We start from the raw sequence: 25,375 nt of genomic DNA on the forward strand, positions 1-25,375 counted from the left end.
TGCAGGACCTCTCAAGCTCCATCAGGTTGGATGGGGAGTGTCGGTGCTCAGCCTTTTTCCAAATCTCTCCAGAAATGTTCAATGGGGTTCAAGTCTGGGCTCTGGTTGGGCCACTCAAGGACATTCACAGAGTTGTCCCATAGCCACTCCTTTGTTATCTTGGCTGTGTGATTAGGGTCATTGTCCTGTTGGAAGATGAACCTTCGCCCCAGTCTGAGGTCTAGAGCACTTTGGAGCAGGTTTTCATCAAGGATGTCTCTGTACATTGCTCCATTCATCTTTCCCTCAATCCTGACTATTCTCCCAGTTCCTTCAGTTGAAAAACATCTCCGCAGCATGATGCTGCCACCACCATGCTTCACGCTAGGGATGGTATTTGCCAGGTGATGAGCGGTGCCTGTTTTCCTCCAGACACAACGCTTGCCATTCGGGCCAAAGAGTCCAATCTTTGTTTCATTAGACCAGAGAATTTTCTTTCTCATGGTCTGAGAGTCCTTCATGTACCTTTTGGAAAACTCCAGGCGGCTGTCATGTGCCTTTTACTGAGGAGTGGCTTCCGTCCGGCCTCTCTACCATACAGGACTGATTGGTGGAGGGCTGCAGAGATGGTTCTTCTGGAAGGTTCTCCTCTCTCCACAGAGAAATGTTGGAGCTCTGTCAGAGTGACCATCAGGCTCTTGGTCACCTCCCCGACTAAGGTCCTTCTCACCCGATTGCTCAGTTTGGCCGGGTGGCCCGCTCTAGGAAGAGTCCTGGTGGTTCTTCCATGTATGGATGATGGAGGCCACTGTGCTCATTGGGACCTTCAATGCTGCAAAACATTTTCAGTACCCTTCTCCATATCAGTGTCCCGATACAATACTGTCTCGGAGGTCTACAGACAATTCCTTGGACTTCGTGGCTTGGTTTGTGCTCTGACATGCACTGCTAACCTTATATAGACAGGTGTGTGCCTTTCCAAATCATGTCCAATCAAATGAAATTACCACAGGTGACCTCCAATCAAGTTGTAGAAACATCTCAGGGATGATCAGTGGAAACAGGAGGAACCTGAGCTCAATTCTGAGTGTCATGGCAAAGGCTGTGATACTTATGTACATGGGATTTGTTTTGTTTTACATTTCTAATAAATTTGCAAAGATTTCAAACAAACATCATTCACGTTGTCATTATGGGGGATTGTTTGTAGAATTTTGAGGAAAATAATGAATTTAATCCATTTTGGAATAAGGCTGCAACATAACAAAATGTGGAAAAACTGGTGTAGGATTTTTGCCGCCAGATTTTGCCGGACTGAACTAGGGAGAGTTAATTAATCAGGACAGATTTTCTTTTAGAGAAATACAGCCTCTGGTTCAAGTTTATTCAGAATTAGCTTTGCCTGCTACCTCTCATGGCCATGATGTTTCCCTTTCATATGCCTAAGGTTGAGTCTTTGGTGTGGTTGCTGGAAGATGATAAAGCTTATTCCTTTGAACAATACTCAGCGTGTCCATTACTGATGTGCTTTCCCTGGTCAGACAAGTGACCTGTAACTTTGTTCAGCCTCTTCTCCAAGCTTGGTCGGAGGTACTATCCCCAGTTTCAGTTGATTCATATCAATTCAGGTCTACCTCTGGTGATCCACTGTCCACAGCCAAGCCTGCCTCTGGTGATCTGCTGCCAAGCCTGCCTCTGGTGATCTACAGCCAAGCCTGCCTCTGGTGATCTACAGCCAAGTCTGCCTCTGGTGATCTGCTGCCAAGCCTGCCTCTGGTGATCTGCTGCCAAGCCTGCCTCTGGTGATCTACAGCCAAGCCTGCCTCTGGTGATCTGCTGCCAAGCCTGCCTCTGGTGATCTACAGCCAAGCCTGCCTCTGGTGATCTACAGCCAAGTCTGCCTCTGGTGATCTGCTGCCAAGCCTGCCTCTGGTGATCTGCTGCCAAGCCTGCCTCTGGTGATCTGCTGCCAAGCCTGCCTCTGGTGATCTACAGCCAAGCCTGCCTCTGGTGATCTACAGCCAAGTCTGCCTCTGGTGATCTGCTGCCAAGCCTGCCTCTGGTGATCTGCTGCCAAGCCTGCCTCTGGTGATCTACAGCCAAGCCTGCCTCTGGTGATCTGCTGCCAAGCCTGCCTCTGGTGATCTACAGCCAAGCCTGCCTCTGGTGATCTACAGCCAAGTCTGCCTCTGGTGATCTGCTGCCAAGCCTGCCTCTGGTGATCTGCTGCCAAGCCTGCCTCTGGTGATCTGCTGCCAAGCCTGCCTCTGGTGATCTACAGCCAAGCCTGCCTCTGGTGATCTGCTGTCTTCTGCCAAGCTTGCATGTAATCTGTTGCCAGCTGCTTAACCAGCCTGTGATTATCTGCTGCCCGCTGCCCAGCTGGCCTTTGCTGATTTTCTAGCCACTGCTCAGCCAGACTTTGTTGATTTCCGGGTTGATGCCCAGCTAGACAATGTCGATTTCCTACCTGCTGCCCAGCTTCACTCTGTTAATAGGGTTAAGCTTCCATCTTATGATCGGTCTGAAGCTTCTGAATTTCCATGGTTGTCATGTGGCTTACATGGATTACTGTTGGATAATTACCGTATATACTCGAGTATAAGCCGAGATTTTCAGCCTCTTTTTTGAGGCTGAAAGTGCCCCCCTCGGCTTATACTCGAGTCACCGCTGTCTGACTGCTCGATCAGCGTATCGAGCAGACAGACGGCGGACATTAAAATTCAAAAGCCGCGCCTCCTTCTCCGCCTCCGCCTGTGATAGGCGGAACACTGAATTTCCCAGCAGTCAGTGTTCCGCCTATCACGGACATCCGCTCATTCTCATACTACGGACGAGGATGAGAGGATGTCCGTGATAGGCGGAACACAGGCTGCTGGGAAATTGAGTGTTCCGCCTATCACAGGCGGAGGCGGAGGCGCGGCTTTTGAATTGTAGAATGGCCGCTGAGAAGAGCGGCGATCCTGGAGCGGCGATCCATCGGCACGACACGGGACGGAGGAGGCACGGGACGGAGGAGGCACGGGACGGAGGAGGCACGGGACGGAGGAGGCACGGGACGGAGGAGGCTCGGGACGGAGGAGGCTCGGGACGACGGCGGCTCGGGATGGAGGCTCGGGACACAGGTAGGCTGGACACACACACAAGGCTGCACGGACACACACACAGGGATGGATGGATGGACGGACACACACACACACACACACACACACACACACACACACAGGGATGGATGGATGGATGGATGGATACACACACACACACACACACACACACACACACACAGGGATGGATGGATGGATGGATGGATACACACACACACACACACACACACACAGGGATGGATGGATGGATGGATGGATACACACACACACACACAGGGATGGATGGATGGATGGATGGACACACACACAGGGATGGATGGACGGACACACACACAGGGATGGACGGACACACAGGGATGGACAGCCATGTCTCACCCTCGGCTTATACACGAGTCAATAAGTTTTCCAGTTTTTTGGGGGTAAATTGGGGGCCTCGGCTTATATTCGGGTCGGCCTATACTCGAGTATATATTTGGTTTAAGATCCCTATTGTTGCCTGTCCCAAACTCTTTTTGCCGCCATTTGTTCCTGTTATGCCAAGGCTTGGATGTCCAGATGCCCACATTGAATGTGAGAGCTGCTCCCACAACAAACTTCCACAATCACTGTAGAGACAGAGAACAGTCCGCAGCTTTGTTTTTGTGGTTCATTGAAGGTTAATAAACTTGGGCGGGGATGGGAAGCCATGGGAAGCCCACTTGATCTCAGAACAAACTTCAGGGACAACTTTTCCTGTATACAGTCTCTATATAAAGCTCCTCCTCCAGCACTCACTTGTTTACAGAACTCAGTCAGAAACTCAATAAATTATCCAACAGTTACTCAGATGAAGCCATTGCCCACTACAGGCAGGGACCCAGGAACCCTTAGTTGTGTAGCAATAAGTTTGGTGTCCAGCTGTCATTACTCCTCCTGTGGCCACTGATCCCAGCACCACCATTTCCAGACCCTGCCAGCACCCTGGCTGCAGCTGCCCTCTCACCAGCCCTCCAACCTTACTTCTCTGCAGTCCTCCAGACTGACACTCCCAGTCCTCCAGACGGACACTCACCAGCTCACCCGGCTGACTCTCAGGAGAGCTCCCAGACATGCTGACCTGTTCCTGTTCTCCTCTCCTTGCTCCCATGCCTCCAGGAAGGGTCTCCTCCATGTGTTTTAGGGAGAATCCTCCAGCCCCCATGCTGGAGGCCACCCCCCCTCCAGATCAGGGGGCACCCTTAAGGGCCATCGGTAGCCCCTCAGCACTTCATCTCCATCTTCCACCCTACTTCTCTGCCGGCATGACTCATGTCTATCTATGAGGTGGCGTGTTCTTCTCCAGTCTTTCTGGGGATTGGTTGGGGACCTCATAAATATGCAAAGCAGCTCCTCCTAGTCTCCACCCACTATGTCCAGAACATTATTCAATGTTCCAGAGAACAGGGGGAGGCACTAAACCAAAGTAACCCTGACCAAAATAACACAGCCCAAGCTTGGCTCTCAGCAAAGTTAACATTTTCCTACACTAACAACTGATCCTATCTAGCACACTAGAGGGTGCTACAACAGTCCCAAGAGTAGTGGTCTTCTATGGAAGGGCAGAGTTCCATTTGAACCTTGTCCTGACCTAGCGGTATCAGTACTGTGTACAGTATCATGTGTTCCCCATTTCATATTTATTTATATAGTTAGGTTGCTAGTTAGGCTTTCTGTTACTATGTTAGGTTGTTAGTCGGGTATTTTGTTTCTGGGCTTTTAGTTCCCTTATATCTTTATGTTTTCTGGTGTTTGGGTGGATTTTGATTTCACTGTAATTAAATGGTCTTGTCGCAGTTTCCTGTGGTGTAGCTACACAAATTTGGCCACTCCTGACAAGCACAGCACAGGGAATAGAACGTTACTAATATCAATGTAGCACCCTGGGGTTTAGTCGGGGAGCTCCTCACAAATTTACTTGCCAGGAGTAGTTATCTTGGTCGATTGATAGAGATCTATTGATTTCTCCCTAAGTTTGACATTGTTGCACTTTTCTCTTCTAATGCCGCGTACACACGATCGGAATTCTCATCGGAAGAAGCTCTGATGGTTTTGCCGACGGAATTCCAATGGAATTCCGCTCAAGCTGTCTTGCCTACACACGGTCGCACCAAATTCTGACCGCCAAGAACGCGGTGATGTCCACCACGTACGACGGGATTAGAAAAAGGAAGTTCAGCACCACGTCCGGCACCCATTGGGCTCCTTCTGCTGATCTCGTGTTTATCGCGTGTTAGTAGAAGTTTGGTGAGAGACGATTTGCGCTTTTCAGACTTGTGCTTCAGATCGTTCCTGCTCTAGTTTGTGCTTGTCGGTGCGTATCTGATTATCAGTGTGTGTAGTCAGTTCACATTTGTTTGTCATTGTGGACTATATCTTGGTATAGTACGCTTTGATGTTCAGTGCTTATTGTCCGCTTGTTTCTGATTTGTTTCGTTCTTTCAGACATTGCTGTTTATCGGTGCTTTCTGTTGGTCTTTCTGACCAGCCAACCATTTTCAAACCATGATTCGTCTACGTACTCATCGTAGAGTTTGTGCTGTGCGGGGGCTTGGTGTTGGGGTTCTTACTTTGACACAAGCCCGGTCCATGAACAGGGCGAGGAGGAGTTCGTGGACCAAGAATTGGTTGCACCAGCGTCACCAGTTCTCGCACATGTCTTTGCTGCGTGAGATCCGGGAGAATAATCCTGATGATTTCAGGAATTATCTCCGGATGACGGACCCCATTTTTCACCGTTTGCTGGCTTTGCTGTCCCCTTATATCACCAGGCAGGATACCTACATGCGGCAAGCCATCACTCCGGAGCAGAGGCTCATCGCCACGTTGTGCTACTTGGCGACAGGGAGAAGCCTACAGGACCTCAAGTTCTCTACAGGCATCTCCCCCCAGGCTCTGGGGATCATTATTCCAGAGACCTGTTCTGCCATCATTCAGGTCCTGCAGAAGGACTATATGAAGGTAAGTTTTATCCTTTAACATCACATTCTATGTATTTAATGTTTGCTAATGTCTTGGATTTCTTTCATCGTTCTATAATTAACATAATTGTAATAAGCTGGGAATTTCCTCTTTGTCTTCATGCATGTTGGAATTTTGTATGCTCCTTTTTTGTCCTTCATGCATATTTTCCTTCACTAACCCCCCCCCCCCCCCCCCCCAGCATGCTATCCGAGGCCCATATACTCCTAGTCTAGTCACTTAACAATGTATTTTGTCATCTCCATTGTATTGCTTTACCCTAAAGACCCCCTAAAATGTGTACAAATGTTATTGTTATCCTTAAATTCATGCAGAGTGCCAGAGGCTTTTTTGGGGGGCCCAAAATCATTTGGAACCCCCCTCCCCCCAATCACTAATAAGTCATCTGATAGCAATCCTCTATCTGCTGACTTTGCCAAACCCAATACACACTCTACCTACCTCTTTTGTGGTCAGATTTATGGATGCATTTCTCCAAAGCATGTAGTGCGAGGGCCTGCCTCAATACTTTCAAATGCTACTGTTTACATTTTTATTCTCCTATTATTATCTTGATAGGTAATTGCAGAATCTACAAATGTGCTTCCATTTATTCATTTGTTTTGATGCCACTTCTTATTACCTGTCCGGTGGGCTGCCAATAGTGTAATTAAGAAGGGGCTGGCCAAAGTAACACACATTACTTTGTTATTACTCCATTACATAGTGGAGAGGGTGGTTACCTGTCCAAAATATACCCCCCCCCAAAAAAATATTTACAAGGGGCCATCAGAGGGGGTGATGAATCTGATAAGTGGACCTTATATTTTAGCCTTTAAATACTCTTTACAAGAAATGTTATACTGATGTTGGCCAACAATGTTTGTGTATAATCTGTTTGTAATGTTTTTGTGCAAAATTACTAATTCGATTTTTTTGTTTGACTCCACAGTTTCCTTCAACGCCACAGGAATGGTAGACTGTGGCCTCCCAGTTTGCCCAGCGGTGGGATTTTCCTAACTGCGGAGGGGCAATTGATGGGAAGCACGTCCACATCGTCCCACCACCCCATTCGGGGTCATACAATTTTAACTATAAGGGGTTTCATAGTATTGTGTTGATGGCGGTGGTGTCGGCGACACATGAGTTTATATATGTGGACGTGGGGAGGAATGGCCGGATGTTGGATGGAGGAGTATTTACCCGGACCAAGTTTTACTGATGTCTCGAGAGTGGTGGCTTGGGACTGCCACCCCCGGAGGAGAACGTTGAAGGACTGCCATTTGTCTTCGTAGCAGATGAGGCTTTTGGTCTGGGAAACCATATCATGAGGCCATTCCCCCAGAGGATCCTCACCCTTGAGAAGAGGGTTTTTAATTTCCGGCTGACCAGAGCCAGAAGAGTTGTGGAGAACGCGTTTGGGACTCTGGCCAGCCGGTTCCGCTTGTTTCAAACGGCCCTTAATATGGTGGAATACAAACTTAACACCATCATTTTATCTTGTTGCATCCTGCATAACTTTCTGAAAAGAAACAACCCAAATTATGTGGTGACAGTTGGACCTGACGCCGGACTTCAGCGATCGATGACGTCCCTGGAAGCGGCCCGTCCTGGCTTGCCCCCCCAAAGTGCCCGTGAAGTGCGCCAAAATTACGTACAATATTTTTCGGGGAGGGGGGCCATTGCTTTGCCAGCACATGTTTGAAGAAATTTTACCTTTAAAGCTGGAAAAATCTGGATTTTGAATTCCTGCTTGTGTTTCTTTTTTCTGTCTCCTAGTGCACTTGCAGGACCAAGTGGTGTGTACATTATTATCTAACACCCATTGACAGTGTAAACACCAATTTATACACAAAAAATGTTATTGATCGTTGAAAGAAGAAGCCACACATTGTTCTGTACACATTCACATGTGTGTTGGAAAACATTTTTTTGTAAACAAATATAACATTTTGAGTTAGCTACATATTTTTTTGTTTTACATAACAAAACATAAGGTTACATAAACAGCCGTGTTTCAACACAGAACATACACAACTCTGGAACTTACAAAGTTCAACATTGAAAAACTTCAAAGGCAAGATCACACATTATATTGTCCAAAATGAGTGGATCTTGCCTTCCACAGATGGGGTGAAGTCACTCCTGTAAAAGCCACATTTTGAAGATGCGCACAAATTGGGAGTCAAACTGGGGATTTGCATTCTGATCCCATGCCTAATGTCAACATGTGCTATCTCCCATCATGGGGGGCAAATGGACGTGTTTTGGGGGTGCAATCCCTTCCTCTCACCTACTTGAGTTTTGAGGAAGGGGTTGCAGGCACAAAACGCGTTCATTGCTGTCCCCTGATGGCAGATAGCACATGTTGACATACTGTGTGCATCTTCAAAATTAGGCTTTTTTAAAATGTAAAACTTTTTGAAAAAAAAAAAAAAAACACAAAATACTGCCAATTTTTTGGAAAATTAAATTCTTCCTAGGACATGAATGAATGAATGAAATACTTGTATAGCGCACAATGCGAACTGAATCGCCTCTAGGCGCTGTGGCGAGCTTTGATCATCTGCTCATCAATCATGTTCTTAAAGAGGGCCGGTTTTGAAAAAAAAAATTAAAAAAATTAAAAAAATTAAAAGTCATCAGCTGCAAACACTATAGCTGCTGACTTTTAATAAGCAGACTTACCTGTCCAGGGCGCTCCGCGATGTCGGCCGCCTGAGGCTGACCTGTCCCTCGGTCTCGGTTTCCCGGCGCCGCCATTTTGGGTAAGGGAAACAGGCAGTGGAGCCTTGCAGCTTCACTGCCCATTTCCTACTGCACATGCGCGAGTCGTGCAGCGCTTTGTGAATGGGACGCGCTGTGTTCTGAGACACACAGTTCCCAGAACACAGAGCGACCCATTACCCAGAAGACGCCGAACGGAAGAGAGAAGAAAGAAGATCTCCGCGGAGGAGGAAGAGGCAGATTAGGATGATGTGCCTAGCAACAGGCCTTTCTCGTAAATTTAAAAAAAAAATCCTTTTTTTTAATGATTTTTTTCTAATTTTTAATGTATTTTCTTTTTTCAGGGTGGCCCTCCACTTTAAGTTTTACTTCAATATCCATAGTTTTCTGTTTGATAATGTGTAAATCCTGACTGCACCACATGACGTCCTGGATTAGCCTTTGGGCGCTGTCACTGGTGAAATGATCTGATTGTTCTTCCACAACATGTACATCACCTAAAAATCTAAAAACACACCATGTATTATAAATATGCAATGCATACATCTCTTATTACCTGAAGCCGGGGTGTCAGACACTCACCTGTTGTGGTCTTGATCACCTCTCCTTCCTCTACATCCTCTGGTTGTGACCTCTGTTCCCCTTGTTCAGGAGGTGAGGGGTCCCTGGTGACCTCATATCTCCCGATTCTTTGCTCCCCTATGAGAATGAAACAAAAGGTATACTTAGCACACAGATATTTGAGGCAACAAATATGAATGATAAACATTACTTGGAAGTGGGGTACAATTGTCTGGTCAGAATTACAAGCTGAAGACATGAATTATGCCCTACTAAAGCTGGAATACTTACCTTTTTTGGGCCCCCAAGTATCCAATGGAGTACCTGTGTTTGACACCCTAAAAAGTTTGTTCTGGTGTCCCACACTAGTGCCCCTGAGTCCAGATGTGTAGACAGCTGCTGACTGTCCTCTCCATACATTACACTGAATCTAGTTTGCTGTTCCTTCTAGGTTCAAACACATCTAGACAACAATGTCCTAAACCTCTTTTATTACATTCAAAAATAACATGAACAAATGTATTTAATCAGGTATCTGGGAAAACAGCGTATTTATTTAGGAAACGAACGATATATTGCAATATTAATAATAATAAGAACACACAACAAATATTTACTTTTTCAAAGAACTTTCTTGATTTTCCTGTACTGATCCTGATCCCTTCATTTAAGGTCTGACCAGCGTTTCCTCAATTGATCCTTGGATCGTCGTACCCCAAAATTCCTGTACAGACTCTTCACAACTTTAGTCATGATCTTGGCCTTTCTCAGATTTGGGTTTGGGTATGGACCATAATTCCCGTCATAGTCGTTCCTCCTCAAGATGTCGACCATCTCCAACATCTCAGCAAAGGACATATTTGTGGCCTTAAATCTCCTCCGGGATCGGGACGTTCCTGGTTCCGGGCTTTCCTCCTCCTCCTCCTCGTTACTGCTATTATTGTGCACCTGGTGTGTCTCCGCCATGTTCCTCTCCCACTGCGACGAAAGAGACGGGGTGGGGAATATTCTAGAAAGAACGTCAGGGGCCGGCAACGTGGGCGGAGTTTCAGGCATGCGCAGTGTATATAAAGCTTAAACATGTGTGTGTCGTAACTACGTTCTGTGTGCAGAGGAAGGAGGAACGGAAGCGACGAACGTTAGAACGAAGGTAAGATTTTAACTTTGGTGACATGATCGGACTATACTGAATCTAGATTGATGCCTATATTGGCTGTTAAGATTATCCTCAGATGAGTGTTTTTGTCTTTTGTTTGAATGATTTAACAAAAAGTGTTTCACATATCAATAGACAGTAGTGGCCAAAAATGATTGGGGTAAGAATGAAAAATGCTGGGCTCAGAATCATAGTCTTTTCTATTTAGTAACATTAAATGTGCAACAGTCATGAGCTGAAAATTGTGTGTTTGATGAACAAAAATCTAAAACTCTGTCCCTTTTTCATACATAAAACCTCGGCCAGGAGGAGGCTCTGGCAAGTGGCACACAGGAGGAGGCGGGGGAAGGTGACAGCCAGGAGGTGGCAGGGCCCAGTAATACCCAGTCTCAGGTGCCTCCCCTCTGCCTTCCATACAAAAGGCCCAGGAAGGGGACTAAAACAGAGGAGGCAGCACTGGCCCTCATCAAGGAGGCTAATGATGCCCTGAAATCCCCCATCGATGCTGTAGAGGCCTATGGCTCTACATAGCCTCCAATTTACAGCAAATGGAGGAGGGCCAACGGCGCAAATGTGAAAAAAATAATTTTTACAACCATCCACAAGAGGTTGAGTGGCGAAATAACTGATGACGACCACCTGTGTGCGCTCCCCCATCCTCCTCCTCCTCCTCCTTCTGCCACAGGTCCACCTCCAGAGCCACAGCCTCCAGGGAAGGCTGCAGGGAAGGCTGCAGGGAAGGGTGCAGGGCAGGGTGTATGGAAGGCTGCAGGGAAGGCGGCAGGGAAGGCTGCAGGGAAGGCTGCAGGGAAGGCTGCAGGGAAGACTGCAGGGAAGGCTGCAGGGAAGGCTGTATGGAAGGCTGCAGGGAAGGCTGTATGGAAGGCTGCAGGGAAGGCTGCAGGGAAGGCTGCAGGGAAGGCGGCAGGGAAGGCTGCAGGGAAGGCTGCAGGGAAGGGTGCAGGGAAGGCTGCAGGGAAGGCTGCAGGGAAGGCTGCAGGGAAGGCTGCAGGGAAGGCTGTATGGAAGACAAGAAAGTGATTGTCTGGCTTCAGTCTGGTCTGAAGAACACGCAGCCTGTTGTAGTACCACAGCCTGGGTACATATATGTCATCTGCTGCTCCTGTTCTCTGGGATTCCTGGACCAGACTGACCTCCTTTCTATATGGACTTCTCAAGCTACCAAGTTTTTGAGCCGCAGAGTTGATGTGTGCCTCGGGGGCCAAAGGCTTCACAAATTCAAGCACTTTCTCCAGCGTTGCCTTCATATTTATTTTGTTTTTACGATGTTAAATAAATTGTGATATTTTTTTTCCAAGAAAATACTTGCCTATGTGTTTTTTTCTTCAAATAGCAAATATAACATTTTTGGGTGAGTAGGCAGGTACATGTCAAAATTAACAAGGGACACCGACAACAAACAGGTTTACAAATACAACATAATAACGGTGCTGTGGAAATATGACATAAAAAAATAAAAAGTAGAGCACGAGAAAATAATACAATAATCCAAAAAATTATATTAATGAAAAAAAAAGGACTTTACAAAATATATATAATATGTAGATCTGGCTTAAATTAAAATAAAGATTATTCAGGAGATACCTAGAAATATTAAAAAAATAAGTTTGTGAGAACTCTGTGTGAATATGAGCAGCAAAACAACTTCATTCTTCTAGCATTATATAAAGAAGAGAATGCGCGGCATTGAACAATTAAAAAATGTGCAGTGTGACGAATCTGCTATCTCCATTATGAACAATAGTTTTACCAGACCGAGCGGTTCCGTCTAGTACTGGATTCTGAGCATGCGTGATTTTTGGCGTGTCGGAATTACATACACACGATCGGAAATTACTGATAGAAAGTTTTTCCGTCGGGAAAATTGAGAACATGCTATCAATTTTTGGCTGGCGGAAATTCGGACAGCTAATTTGCGATGGAGCGTACACACGGTCACATTTTCCGGGGAAAAGCTCTCATCGGTCTTTTTCTGGCTGGAATTCCGACCGTGTGTACGCGGCATAGCACTAGTTGGCCGGGTACTTGGTGGTACTAGATATGAGAAGGGCAACCCAAGGTCAGGTTATGAGTATATGCGTTATCTCAGCCAATAGGCAGGGGTTTTCTTGAATCGCTTGGCCTGCTGGGAGAACCTATATATTCAGGAGAGGTCAGGTGATCTGTGTTCTGTACCACCTGGACAGCAGTCTGGGTGGACGTGTGTCGTACGCTAGGCTGGAGATTGGGCCTATCCTGGGGGCATCTGGCTGCCAGGCTGTGTGAGGGCCTATTCAGAAGTAAGAGGCAGCGCAGGGTTGGGATTGCGGCTGGCAGTCCAACCAGAAGTGACAGGTTTGCCGGCCGGAGAACCTGTCGTGGTCGGAGGTAGAAGGGAAGCTGTCACCACTAAAGGACCAAACACCTTTACCAGGGACCCCAGTGAGTAACTGAAGCAAGTACTGGAACCATATTCTCACCGAATGGGCACGGTGGAGAATCAGGAAACTTCAGGCGGTGATCAAGTCAGGGACCCAACCTGCGGAGGAGACGCTTGCAGAGCAGCCTTGGGTGTCAAGTCCAGGACCTCACCAGTCAGCAGGGGTGAAGCTTGAGAAGTATCTGGAGTGCCAAGCTAGGCACCCGGCGGGGAAGCATGAGTGACACTTGAGGGAGATACCACCTCAAAGATTGGAGGAGCTCAAGGAATTCAGAGTCAATGAATACGTGGGTCTAGTTAGAGACCAGGAGCTCAGTGTTGAAGAACTACAAGGAGCAATTGTAGTGAAGCTGAAAGGACTGTTATGTTTGAGTTAGGAACTCTGATGAGTTTACTTCCTCTTTGATTCCCTGCAAAGGTAAAGCATAATGGACTACTATGCATCGCATCGCATCGCATCGCATGGTAGTCCGTTATGTGTCACTTACCTGACACAGGAGCCAGCGAAGTCACCGCTGTCCCCTGTAGTCCAGAGCCTCCATCTTCTCGGTGGGTCTCGCTGCTTCGCCGCTGTCATTCGACGAAGCCGCGATGACGTCACTCCCGCGCATGCGCACGCGGGCATATCGCCAGTGACTGCGGCGCGCTCAGTGCGCCTGCGCGCCGCTGTCTACGGCGCATGCACCGTAGACAGCGGTGCCTGTCTTTTGGCAAACATCTCCTAAACCGTGTAGGTTTAGGAGATATTTCTTGGACCTACAGGAAAGCCTTAATCTAGGCTTACCTGTAGGTCAAAGTGGTTTGTAAGGGTTTACAACCACTTTAAAGACTGTTACCATAGGAGACGGCATTCCTGCAAGTGCAAATGTGGCTTCTTGCTGAGGCCTTTCCCTGTCCAGGAAGTCTCAGAGTCTGCTTATTGAAATTGCAACTACTTAAGGGTGTCCTGGCCCTAACCCTCTTTCCCTTCAAAATATAAAAAGGACTGTTAAAAGAAATAAAACCTCTTCTGCCTCCAAGAAGTGTCTGGCGCCCAATAACTTGTCCTTATCTTGCACCCACCATGCCTCACAACCCACCACATATTGAAGGATGTCCGCTATCTTTGGCCTGGAATGTTCTCATTAGACTGGACAAAGCCAGAGCCCTTGCTACATCGAGTTATACAACAAACACATCTGAAAGTGTACAATGCCTTTCACAATTCTAATATAATTGAAGGTTAGAAGTTCTTTTTATTAGAAAGTTTTCACAATTTCTGATGAAGTAAAATGTAGTATGGTAGTAGTATAGTATTATAGTATAGTGTAGTATTCAGGTAAAAAACAGACCCTTCAAGTCCAACATAAAAACACCTCATCTCCTCTGGAGAACATTGTGAGTGATAATTTCATTACAAAGGAAAAAACATTGAGTAATGCCGAAATGTTTAACAGTTTTCTGGAAATGAGGACATCGGAGGACGCAATCCGTTCTGAAGAAGAGCCGATGCCGTATGGTCAGTGATGTAACGGTAGAGTCCGGCCTATACACCAGGGAGAAGAGTATAGACTACTTGGTGTTCAGGGCTGCAAACAGCAAGGGCAAAGAATGAGAAAATCCGGGGTGGGGGGTGACTGTGTGCTGCCCCCCCAAAAAATGTACCACCAACTGCCACCGATTATCTGCAAATGGTACAAAAGGCTGAATGAAGTTACATTTATATATGGTAAAGAGTAGTATACAAGCCTTCAGATGGAGCTGGAAAAGTGGCGGCTGGTGCTCAAAATTTTTGGGGGGCGCAAACAAACTGAAAAATTCAGAGAAAAAAAAAAACATCAAATGCTTCCACTTTGTCCATCAAATGCTTCCACTGTGCCTCAAACGCAGCCACTTTGCCCATCAAGCGCAGCCACTTTGCCTATCAAACGCTGCCACTGTTCCCATCGAACGTTGCCACTGTGCCCCAAATGTTGCCACTTTGCCGATTAAATGCTGCCACTGTGCCCCAAATACTGCCACTGTGCCCCAAATGCTGCCACGGTTCCCATCAAACGCTGCCACTGTGCCCCAAGTGCTGCCACTGTGCCCATTAAATGTTGCCACTGTGCCCCAAGTGCTGCCACTGTGCCCCAAGTGCTGCCACTGTACCCCAAGTGCTGCCACTGTACCCCAAGTGTTGCCCCTGTGCCCAATAAATTATGCCACTGTACCCCAAATGCTGCCACTGTGCCCCAAATTTTGCCACTGTGCCCCAAATGTTGCCACTGTGCCCATTAAGTGCTGCCACTGTGCCCCAAGTGCTGCCACTGTACCCCAAGTGCTGCCACTGTACCCCAAGTGCTGCCACTGTACCCCAAGTGTTGCCCCTGTGCCCATTAAATTATGCCACTGTACCCCAAATGCTGCCACTGTGCCCCAAATGTTGCCACTGTGCCCCAAGTGCTGTCACTGTGCCCCCCGCCCGCCGTCTGCCCGGCACTTACCTTGTCTCGGGTGGGCAGTGGGTGGTGGCGGCAAGCGGTGTCCAGTGTCCTCCATTTCATCCTGACCCCCATGTCTTCTACTGCCCGCTCCTCCTCTCGTCTTCTGCAATTATTATATGCCTGGTAGGCGTCCAATCACAGCGCCTGTGATAGCTGAGAGGCGGGTCAGTGTTAGGGAAGCAATGTATTCGCTTCTCTAACACAAAACTGTGTAAACAGCAAACGCACAGCATTGCGCCCGCTGTTTACCAATTTGGAAGCCTATTAGAGCCCACGGCTCTAATCATGACGCCTATTAGAGCTGAAAGCTTTAATCAGGTGCTTCCAGAGAAACCCGGCCGCTGTAATTCAGATGCCCGGCGCCCGATAAGGGGCCGGACACCTGAATAGGGGGCGGCAGTGGCGACAATAGATTGATGCAATGCATGAATCTATCTATTGGTGATAGAGCGGTGCAGGAGAGAGGGGGCGGGGCTCCTGCACCCCCTCTATGGACGCACCGCCACTGTCATGGAGTAAAACATCCCAATTCACAGAGAGGTACAAGCGTGTGACCCGAAGATGTGCATCCACAAGGGCCCAACCAGAGAGGTCAAAGCCAGGTTGCCACAGGCAACCACATAAGCAGGAGGGAGAGGTGAAGGATTTGGAGGGAATTTGGAGACAACAAAAAAAATATATAAAAAATGACCTCATAATAGCGATTGTAATGTAGGCAAGCGGTGCCCATCTAGCAACTAAAATACATGAAATGAAAAATGAAGATCAGTAAAGTCTCGAAGAGAGAGAAAGATAATCTATTCCAGAAAGTAAAATGGGGTAGGAGGAGCCAACCTGTGCCCTGCTGGAGGTGTAAAAGTGTCCTCAATGAATCCGCAGCCAATCCCAAATGGAGAGTCACTGAATGGGGGCGGGATCTATATAAATGTGCAAAAATCATCTCTCATTGGGTGCAGGTAATGAGACCCCCCCTCTGCTCATTGGGGCTGAGAACCCACAGAGTGCCACCCCTGACAGCCCCGGGGAGGGGGTGGGCCCCTCGGCGTGATGACGCATGGCGACACCCCACCCACTGGCGGGATGACATCACATGTCACCGCACCCCCGACGTTGCCAGGCAACACCCACAGCCAGGGAAAGCCATGGGTGGATAAGGGGGGTGGAAGAACATGCGTATCACCCCCTGCTGCCTAAAATGAAGAGCTGCCCAGGACAGGGAGCCCCTACATGTCGGGCTGAACACGTCATGGACACGCAATGTGCAAAGCCTCCAGTAGTCGGGAAAGGGCACTGCAGCTCCACCTGTCACAAATAAATGCAATACAATAGACCAGGGGTCTCCAAACTACGGCCCTCCAGTTGGTCAGGAACTACAATTCCCATCATGCCCAGTCATGTCTGTGAATGTCAGAGTTTTACATTGCCTCATGGGGCATGTCGTTCTGAAACAGCTGGAGGGCCTGGAGTCTGGAGATCTCTGCAATACAGAAACATACATAGAAAGCAACCACAGTGGTAATATACAACATATGAACATGGAATAAATAGATAAACCAAAAAGGGGGAAAGGGAAGGAGAAAGACTGGGGGAGGGGGAAGGGAGGAAAGGGGATGATGGGGAGGTTAAACAAAAAAGATGCATGGGGCGAGGGGGCATGGTGCAAAGAATTAGGGGGAAGGGAGGTAGCCTCCTGGAGGGAGACCCCCCTGGTACAGATGAAGTCACATGGATAATTCATAACCCCCATAAATAAATCCTGGCAGGAAAGTGAAGGCCTCATCGAGGCCAGGGTGTGAGGTGGCATTTGGACGGTATATCCACCTTAATTTCCTTTGTAGAAGGCTTTTGTTAAGATCGCCACCTCTGGGGCTAGGGTGAATGCCATCCAGAATGAGAAAAAGGACCCTGGGGTTGGAATCAGCGTGCACCAAGGCCATGTGGCGGCCAACTGGAACATCCGGGTCCTTTTTCCATGTGCTGGCAAAATGTTTGTACTTCCGTTTAGAGAATTCTTGGATTGTCTTCTCAATGTAAAAAACAGCCGCTGTCAGGAGAGGGTTCACCTGCTGGTGGCACTGTGGCTCCCAGATCTTTAGGCTGCAGTTCCAGTGTCCTCCAGCGGGTGTCTCTCAGCAGCCAGAAGATCTCATGTAATCAGTCATCACCTTGCAGGTTGCAGGATGTGTATTTAAAGTGGAGGGCCACCCTAAAAAAAAAAAAAAAAACAGCATTAAAGCGGGAGTCCGCCGGGAGTCCGCCGTTTTTTTTTTTTTAAAAGCCAGCAGCTACAAATACTGCAGCTGCTGACTTTTAAAATAATGACACTTACCCGCCCAGTGCGCCCACGATGTCGGCACCCAAAGCCAATCTCTCGATCGTCTCTCGGGTGCTGCCGCCACCATCTTGGGTATGGGAATCAGGAAGTGGAGCCTTTTGGCTTCATTCCCCATTTCCCTACTGCACATGCGCGAGTCGCGCTGCGCAATAAGGATGGTCCCCGCTGTCTCTGGGATCCGTGTGTTTCCCAGCAGGCAGCGGGGGGACTTTCGGAAAGGGGCGTAGATTCTGCGGAAAGGGGCGTACCTTCTGCAGAATCTACGCCGGAAGTGGGTGTAGATACCTGTACTGTACAGGTACCTGCACCCCCCTCCCCCCTGAAAGGTGCCAATTGTGGCACCGGAGGGGGGGGTTCCAACGAGCGGAAGGTCCACTTTAGGGTGGACCTCCGCTTTAATATTCTTAAAAAAAAAAAGAAAAACACATTTGACATTTTTTTTACCTTACCAGAAACCCCTGTTGCTAGGCAGTCTTCCTAATCTGCCTCTTCCTACTCCGTGGTGATACTCTGTCTTCTCTCCTCCTCGCGTTGTCTTCTGGGTAATGGGGTGCGCTGTGTTATGGGAACTGTGTGTTTCCTAACACAGCGTGTCCCATTCACAAAGCGCCGTACAACTCGCGCATGCGCAGTAGGAAACGGGCAGTGAAGCTGCAAGGCTCCACTGCCTGTTTCCCTTAGTGAGGATGGCAGCGCCAGGACCCGAGAGCCGAGTGACGGGTTGGCCTCGGGCAGCCTACATCGTGGGCGCCCTGGAAAGGTAAGTGTCCTTGTTAAAAGTCAGCAGCTACTTTTTTTCAGCTGCTGACTTAAAAAAAAAAAAATCCCACTGAAACACCCCTTTAAGCCCTGTCCATGCGCTTCATTCCTGATTGGTGTTCTGTCTGCATGTGCCCCTGACCTGCGTTCCTGTGTTCCTGCATCCTGCTTTCTGTTCCTGATCCTGATCCTGCAGCCTGATCCCTTCCCACCTGCTCTCTCCATCACCTGTCACCCTCTCCCTGTCCTGTCTTGTTCCCGGCTCCCTGTGCTTGATCCTCTGTGTATGTCCCTGGCTCTGTTATGACTATGGTTTGTGTTCCCTGCTTGCTGTATATACTTGGTTTGGGCAGTTGTTCATCGTGTGCAGGGCCGGAATAACACAGGGGCTATTGGAGCTGCAGCCCCAGCCCCCTACCATACAATAGGCCCTGGCTGGCCAGACTCACTGTCACTTGTAAACACAGAAGCCCGGCTTCTTTAAAGTTATGATGATGGGCTATGATGATGCGATGACTCCGCCCAGTCACTATGGCAACCGTAAACATAATTGGCTTAATAAATCCTCCCAGGGGGTCACTAGGCTCAGTTCCCTTGAAAACGTCTTGTGACCTGTGACGCAACGCGTCGGGAGGAGGAGCCAAGTGACGTGGAGCCTTTGGGTTGCACGGGAAGGCTGTGAGGAGGAGTGCTAAACTGATGCTGGATAAAAGACGTGCGCACATGATTGGTTCTGTGAGTAGAAGCATGTAAAAGCAGCAGCAAATAAGGTGTATTTCCAGTACTACACGATTGGAGGGTTTTTTGCATGATCGGGGAAAGAATTGGGATAGGAAGTGGAGGGGAATATGCAGAAACACTAAAGCCCCGTACACACGAGTGGACTTTTCAACATCCAAAGTCCGTCAGACCGAGTCCGTCAGACTATCCGATCGTGTGTGGGCTGCAACGGACTTTAGCTTCGCAAAAGTCTGACGGACTTTAGAAATGAAGCATGCTTCAAATTTTCCCGACGGAACTCCGCCGGACCCGGTCCCCTTCGAAAAATCCGCTCGTGTGTGTGCTACTCCGACGGACTAAAACCGACGCTAGGGCAGCTATTGGCTACTGGCTATGAACTTCCTTATTCGAGTCCAGTCGTACGTCATCACGTTCGAATCCGTCGGAGTTTAGTGTGATCGTGTGTGGCCAAGTCCGTTCGGCCGAAAAGTCTGTCAGAACTCCGGCGGAACTCCAGCGGAACTCCGGCGGAACTCCTTTGGAAGTCTGTCGGACATAAGTCCTCTCGTGTGTACGGGGCTTAAGAGACCAATGAATGATACTGAGATGTATTGCAGTGCAATAGAGGAAATAGAAGGTGTCTGCAGAGAGTAGTGGCCTTCCCAATGAAATGAAGAAATTCTTCTCTCGCTATCAGTCTGTTTGATACGAGATGGAAAAAGGTCATTTTTGATTGATATCGCTGCTGATTGTTATTTCGGCACTTTTTATGCACAAGAGCTCTTTACTATTGATTGAGATCATTTTGGTTGTTATTCTGATGCATCTCTGCAGGAGAGACCTTATCACTGATTGTGTGAAGCCCATACACCATACAATACCTCATGTCACTTTATTTTTACTTTACATGAATGGATTTTTCTCTTGATATATTTTCTTATTAGTTGTGCACTTGTAATGATTTTTGTAGAAAGTTTACACAAGTGGTTCCATTTTTTGGGCCCCTTATATTTGGATGTTTTGCGGGTAATTATACATGAGATCTCTTGTTCATGGATATGAGAAAAGGTGTCGCCTATAAATCCATGTGAAGTGGAGACACAATATTGTGTTTAGTTCAATCTTCTCATCATTGTAGTGTTTTTAGCGCACTAATACTTATTTTTATTTACGTTGTTTATTGAGGGATCATTATCATTGGTGCAGCTATTTCTATAATGTATTCGTTTTTATTATTGATATCAGCGCTCGAGTATTTTCTATTTTATATTTCAACTTAATAACAACATTGCTAAAATAACGGCAAGCACATTATACCACCCAGCGTACTTAGACCCCTTTCACACCACACCGCCCATAGCGTGGGCGGTAAAACGCCGCTATTTTTAGTGTTGTTTTACCGCCGGATTTGCGGCACATTTTGGCCGCTAGCGGGGGGCGCTTTTACCCCCCGCTAGCGGCCGAGAAAGGGTTAAAACCGCTATTGCGGCGTTTTGCCGTCACTATTACAGCGCTGCCCCATTGATTTCAATGGGGAGCAGCGGTGGAGGAGGGGTAAACACACCGCTCCTTCACCGCTCCAAAGAAGCTGCTGGCGGGACTTTTCCCTGACGTCCTGCCAGCGCACCGCTCCAGTGTGAAAGTCCTCGGGGGGATCACACTACACACAATGGTGCAGCTTCTTTAGGGCGGATTGCAGGCGCTATTTCTAACGCTATACCGCCTGCAGAACGCCCCGGTGTGAAAGGGGTCTCATAGTGACCTAAGTAGACATGGATTAGACCCCATTGTGGATGTACACCAGAGAAATAAAGAGAAGAAAGTGGCGTTTTATTGGAGAAATGTGATGATATTTTAGTCTACAGGGTGTCGTTGTGTAATAGAGAGAGTTATGTGTGTGTGAGATCCATGGATTCTTATGTCATGTTACTTGGAATCATTTCCCCAAAGTGCTGTATCAGCAAAACATTTGTTGTGGGAATTTCATAAGATGTATTTTATATAGTTACATAGTCAGTGAGGGTGAATAAAGACACCAGTCCATCCAGATCATCCTGAGTGTCCACAATTGTCCCCATCCCTGTACATCGCACTCACATCAGTCCCGACCCTCAAGGACCCCACAATCCAAGGTCCCCCATTCTTATACTGGGGACAATTTATGGACAGAAGCCAATTAACCTCCCTGTATTGTCATAAGAGTCTCCCAGTGTTAGCGCCCCCTACAGGCCGCTCTAGAGAGCTGACTGGGGCAGACTGACGCTGGGTGAGATGTGTTAGGTAGTGGAGAACTTCCTGGGATTGGAGAGAGGTGATTGCGGAGTGGGGGGTCCGCCAGGGAAAGGGCCCCTGTGCATTGCACAGACGATGGTCTGAGGGGATAGGTTTGCTCTGCACAGATGGGTTATGGGCGGATGTACGCTCGTTGTCTCTGCTGTGTCTGATCAGCACATGTCGGGATTCGCAGCGCACATCTGCAGATCACCTTCCATCCACAGGGAAGGGGGCATAATCCAGGTATACATTGTTCTCTGGAGCCATGTATATGAAGGATCACTATCAGCGGAAATGTAGTCATCGGTGATTGTAGCGCACTACCCCCTCGGGAGCTGCTATTGTATTTCATTACAGGACCGCGGGTGTGACCCCCGCTCTTCCACTGGAGGAACAACAGACACAGATCAGCAGCTGAACAAGGAACTTGTATTTCTTGTGTTGCGGCACGTGGTATTGGTGATGTGAGAAAGTATGAGCCGCCTCTTCTTCTTCTTCCATGTGAGTAGCTGGAACCCTTTCCCTTGGTGAACCGGCCAATGCCCCTCTGAAAGACATTTTGGTAACATTGGAATGCTGGAAGCCCCCGGCCTCACCTGTCTCTCTCACCTTCTGCGATTCCTCCCCAGGCCAGGAAAGTCCAGGCGCCCCCCGGTCTACTCTGTCCGCTTGGCAGCTACTTCCCGGTCAGCCGGGATGCCTGGTTCCTTTTTCCAGGGTTTCTGTTGTAGCTTGTGGGATTGCACCTTCCAGCTCTGAGGTCTCGGAACCCTCAAGCCTTCCGGTTAGGGTCCTGCTCTCCAGCGCTGGGGCCCCCGACACCCCAGGCCTTTGAGCGCGTGCACATGTGCGTGTATGCGTGTGTCTGTGTGTGCATGCATATGTGTGCGTGCGTATGTGCGCATGTGTGCATGCGTGTGTGCGTGCACACGCATCTGTGTGTGCGCACATGTACGTGTGTGTGCATGTGCGTGCATTCATGTGCGTGCGCGTGTGTGTGCATGTACCAGTGTGCACGCATGTGTGTGCATGCGTGTGTGTGTGCTTGTGCGCATGCACACACCTGTGCATGCGTGTGTGCACGTGTGTGTGCATGCATGTGTGTGCGCGCGTGTGTGTGCGTGTCTGTGTGTGCATGTGCGTGTGTGTGTGTGTTCATGTGCATCTGTGTGTGTGTCTGTGTGCACGTGTGTGCATGTGTGTGTGTGTGTGTGCGTGCATGCACGTATGTGTGTGCACGTGTGTACATGTGTATGCATGTGTGTGCATGCGCGTGTGTGTGCTTGTGCGCATGTGTGTGCATGTTAGAACAGATGAATTGTCATGCAAAAAAAGGTGAAGTGCCCCTCCCCCATCTGGTGTTTCTTGTTGATGAATAAAGGAAGAAGGAAATAGAAGTAAAGTGAAAAGTAGAGTGAAATGATGGTGATAACAATGAGGTGTGAGTGAAAACGTTTATACTTAGTGAAACATTAATACAAATATAATAAGAAAAGGCAAAGTGTGTTGTACCCTCTGGCGGGTGTCATCATAAAAGATATGGTGAAATATAATACTTACAAACCTTTATACAATGATCTATGTGATGAACTCCAATGCATAGAAAGGTATATAGATCTGATATTAGAGCACTTATAAGTGATAAAGGTAATAAATAATAAAGTGTCCGGGGCTCAGGAAATTTATTCTCCCAGAAAAATCTTCTCCTTCAGGTGACTTTTAGTCGGGGCCGGTGCTACCACTAGGCGGAGTAGGCAGCCGCCTAGGGCACACTACCCCCCAGGGCGCAGCCACGGCCTCTGTATGCCTCCAATCCCCCAATGTCTCACAGCCGTGTGTGTGCGGGGGAGGGGCGGGGCTCGGTGGAGATCAGAGCACGGAGAGGTGCAGCATCTGTTAGCCGACCACCCGGCCAGCGGGGACACCAGAGCAACACCGCCCAGTGCTGAGGAGAGCCCCGGAGGTGATGGTCCATGAAGCAGAAAAGGGAAGGAGGAGGTTGGATCCTACCTACCTACAGCGAGCTGTGTGTGGGGAATGGGGGCTGAGTAGTGCAGGAAATAGGAGTCAGATAGGTAGGTCAGTGTATGTGTGTAATGGTCAGGTAGGTGGGTCAATGTGTGTGTAATGGTCAGGTAAGTAGGTCAGTGTATGTGTAATAGGTAGGTAGGTCAGTGTATGTGTCAGGTAGGTAAGCATGTGTAATGGTCAGGTAGGTAGGTCAGTGTAAGTCAGTGTATGTGGTAGGTAGGTCAGTGTATGTGTGTAATGGTCAGGTAGGTCAGTGTAAGTCAGTGTATGTGGTAGGTAGGTAGGTAGGTCAGTGTATGTGTCAGGTAGGTGGGCCAGTGTGTGTGTGTAATGGTCAGGTAGGTAGGTCAATGTGTGTAATGGTCAGGTAGGTCAGTGTATGTGGTAGGTAGGTAGGTCAGTGTATGTGTAATGGTCAGGTAGAGGTCAGTGTATGTGTCAGATAGGTAGGTCAGTGTATGTGGTAGGTAGGTCAGTGTATGTGTAATGGTCAGGTAGGTAGGTCAGTGTGTGTCATGGTAACAGAGGTCAGTGTATGTGTCAGGTAGGTGGGTACCAGTGTATGTGTCAGGTAGGTGGGTCAGTGTGTGTGTAATGGTCAGGTAGGTAGGTCAGTGTATATGTCAGGTAGGTGGGTCAGTGTGTGTGTAATGGTCAGGTAGGTCAGTGTATGTGTCAGGTAGGTGGGTCAGCATGCGTGTAATGGTCAGGTCGGTCAGTGTATGTGTCAGGTAGGTAGGTCAGTGTGTGTGTTTTTAATGGTCAGGTAGGTCAGTGTATGTGGTAGGTAGGTCAGTGTGTGTCATGGTCAGGGAGGTCAGTGCATGTGTCAGTTAGGTGGGTCAGTGTGTGTGTAATGGTCAGGTAGGTAGGTAAGTGTATATGTCAGGTAGGTGGGTCAGTGTGTGTGTAATGGTCAGGTAGGTAGGTCAGTGTATGTGTCAGGTAGGTGGGTCAGTGTGTGTGTAATGGTCAGGTAGGTAGGTCAGTGTATGTGTAATAGGTAGGTAGGTCAGTGTGTGTGTCAGGTAGGTAGGTAAGCGTGTGTAATGATCAGGTAAGTGTGTCAGTGTATTGCATCAGGTATGAGGGTCAGTGTATATGTAATAGGTAGGCCGTTCTTTTAGTGCCTCTTATCGGTGATTATATATCGAATGCACTCACCAGAAATCCTCCCCCCTCCAGGGGGTGCTGCACACCCGCAGTATAACCACTGTGTAGCAATGTGTGGCGATCCTTCTCCTCCTGAGCACGCTTTTGGATGATGTTAATTTGTCAACAATTCCTTTTATCCCCCATATGAAAAAAGAAGGGGGGCCCCGAGTGTAAACCCCAATTATTTGTGATTTATGAAGAGATGTTAGTTGTACTCACATTTAGACAAACAATTCCCAGCAAAACAATTCAGTAATGTCGTAACGCTGTGATCAGCCTCGACCGGAAGTGACGCGATGGCCTTTCTACGCGTTTCGTCATCAGACGTCGGCTGGAACGTATATAAAAAAAAACGATTTCTCTGAGCGGCTCATTTTCACCCATGGGGAATAATAGTTTGTATAGTAATGGTGCACCACACATACAATCCACGTGGTGACGTTTCGTTTTCCGTCAAACAATTTCTGCTCTTAGAAGAAGCGCACTGCTAAAACATCCAAGGAAGAAAATGTTAAATATCTGGAAGGTTTATTTTTCGGAGGAAATAATAATGTGTTTTGTTACAATCCTGATGCTTATTCCTCAGATTAGTTCTTCCCCCGGAGAGGATTTATTTGGGGTCTTCAGAACAGAAGGAGCCCCCCGGCCTTCAAAGACAATCCCCCAATGGAAGTTTTCTTCTAAAGTCTTTCT

The sequence above is a fragment of the Lithobates pipiens genome, unplaced genomic scaffold (assembly GCF_037356315.1).
Source record: "Lithobates pipiens isolate NorthernLeopardFrog02 unplaced genomic scaffold, aLitPip1_a1.2 Scaffold_16, whole genome shotgun sequence".
Taxonomy (NCBI): domain Eukaryota; kingdom Metazoa; phylum Chordata; class Amphibia; order Anura; family Ranidae; genus Lithobates; species Lithobates pipiens.